At 37.1% G+C, this 2,377-nt stretch overlaps 1 pseudogene; it reads left to right on the forward strand.

Annotated features, from left to right (window-relative positions):
* Window positions 1-500: 500 nt before the first annotated feature.
* Window positions 501-1,768, forward strand: LOC109684158 (serine/threonine-protein phosphatase 4 regulatory subunit 2 pseudogene; annotated as a pseudogene).
* The last annotated feature ends 609 nt before the right edge of the window (window positions 1,769-2,377 follow it).

Raw genomic sequence — 2,377 nt, forward strand, 5'->3', positions numbered from 1 at the left:
AGGAAGCCTATTTCAGGGTTAATGTACCCTAATTCCAAGGTGGTCGCCTTCCAAGCAACAGGCTTGAGAACAGTGGTTTCTCAAACTTGCAAGAGTGTGCTTTTCAGAATTCTTCTTTGTACATATGTATTACAACCAGAATTGATTCATCTCTACCAGACCACTTCACTACTTCCATGGAAGCAATGCTAGGAATCTCTCTGTATAGCTATTCTTATCTCAAACTAGCAAAAATGCTATGTCTTTCTTATTATTGCTTATGTCTTCTCTTCAACAAAATTGGAGAAGGAGGCAGAACAGGTTCTGCCTGGAGGCGAGGGGGTGTGTGGGGGACAGAGGGGAGAGATGGCCCAAACAATGTTTTCACATATGAATAAATGAATAAGTAAACAAAAAAAAGAATTCTTCTTGACATCCAGAATTAGTTGGGGATGGCTTACTTGGGGTAGCTGGTGTTTCTTCAAAAGGCAGATTGGTTGTAGACTTCACTTAGATTTGAGAAGAGGGAGAAAAAGGAAGTTTGTCCTGTTTTGGATCAGTTTCTTTGTCATGTAGCCAAGACTGGAGAAACAATGGTTCAGTGGTCTCAATTTAAAGGCTATTTTATTTTCAAACTGGAGAAAGTGATGGATGATTTCAGAACTTCAGCTTTTGAACCAAGAGGTCCTCCCATCCCTAATGTCGAATATATTCCTTTTGATGAAATGAAGGAAAGAATACTGAAAATTGTCACTGGATTTAATGGTACCCCTTTTACTATTCAGAGACTATATGAATTGCTATCAGATCCAAGAAGAAACTATACAGGAACAGACAAATTTCTCAGAGGAGCAGAAAAGAATGCGATGGTTGTTAGTTATGTTTACCCTTCCTCGGGGGGAAAAAAAAACATTTCCAATAGTTTAAATCGAATAAATGGTGTTACGTTTCCTAGAAATTCAGCAGGCTATACTGATAGGTCTAATATAAATGGGTCTGGAACACCCAGGCTACTTAATCAACCAAAGATTTCTTTGTCAGCCCCCTTGACAACAAATGGTTTGCCTGAGAGCACTGACAGCAAAGTCAAACGTACAGCACAATAAAGAGAAAAACCACAATGATTCTCCAACATCTGAATCAGAAGTTTCCTCAGTGAGCTCTGTGAAAAATAAGCATCCAGATGAAGATGCTGTGGAAGGTGAGGGGCACGAGGTAAAAAGACTGTTTGACAAGGAAGGTTGAGTCAGAGAGATGGCCAGCCAGACTACTTCCAGGGAGGTTTCTTCAGTTACAGTGGAAGGAATGGAAGTATTATCCTCATTTCAGAAAAAAGACAAAGAAAGTAGTCAAACCAGGCAGCACAGTAAGAAGAAGAGAAAGAAGAAAAAGAGGAGGAAGAAGAGTCTTTTATGACATGAAGAAAAATGATCCCAGAAAGAAAAAAACAAGACAGAGAGTCTGATGATGCCTTAACTGTGAATGAAGAGACTTCTGAGGAACATAATCAAATGGAGGACTCTGGTCTTCCTCAAACTGAGAAAGATTCACATTCTGAAGGTAGTGAAAGTACGGCTATGTAAGTAGCAATTCTGACTGCCATGAGACAGAAGAATTAGTAGGATCCAATTCCAGTAAAACTGGAGAGATTCTCTCTACGGAAAATGACGACAAAGCCACAGAAGTCACAGATGAAACAATGGAACAAGACTACCTAGAAGCATATAGATACAGTATTTTCATACAGTTCTGGTTTTACACTGTACCAAACTTTTATGTAATAAAGTAGACCTTTAGTTTTACAAGGGAAGCAAGTTGTAAAATAAAGTACTTTAAGAATAAATCCTAAAAGAGTTGTACATGTAAGAACTGTGAATATTAGCTCCTTTGGGTCTGCTTACTGCTTTTTTTTTCCCTTATTTTCTGGGGGTCTGGTCAAATCAGTGGTTTGTGTACGGATTTTTTTTAAATTTAGAGTTAAAGTTTTTAAATTGGAAGGTAATTATATTTTGAAAATCTTTTAAAGATGATTACATTTAGTTTATACTTATACAAGAAAGCTTTCTGTCTTGTCTCTTGACAGCTCTAGCAGTTTTCATATTTTAGTCATAGTTTCAACATTTTAACATGTGACTTTAGGGTTTCATGCTGGTTTCCAGATTTTATTGTTTGACTATGTACAATGCATCTTTAAGTCATCTGTACATATATATTAGTCTAAGGGGGAAATGTTATATTTCTCTGTTTCTATAAGAGATGAATACAGTGGATACTTTTTCTATTGGTAGTGATTGAGTTCACCTTTTTCAGAAGACATTTTTCTTTCTCTTCTGAGTAATTCAAATAAGATCTGGCCCTTGTGAAACCCTAGAAATTTTAAGTCTGTTCAAATACCAGG

Source organism: Castor canadensis, chromosome X (assembly GCF_047511655.1).
Source record: "Castor canadensis chromosome X, mCasCan1.hap1v2, whole genome shotgun sequence".
NCBI lineage: Eukaryota > Metazoa > Chordata > Mammalia > Rodentia > Castoridae > Castor > Castor canadensis.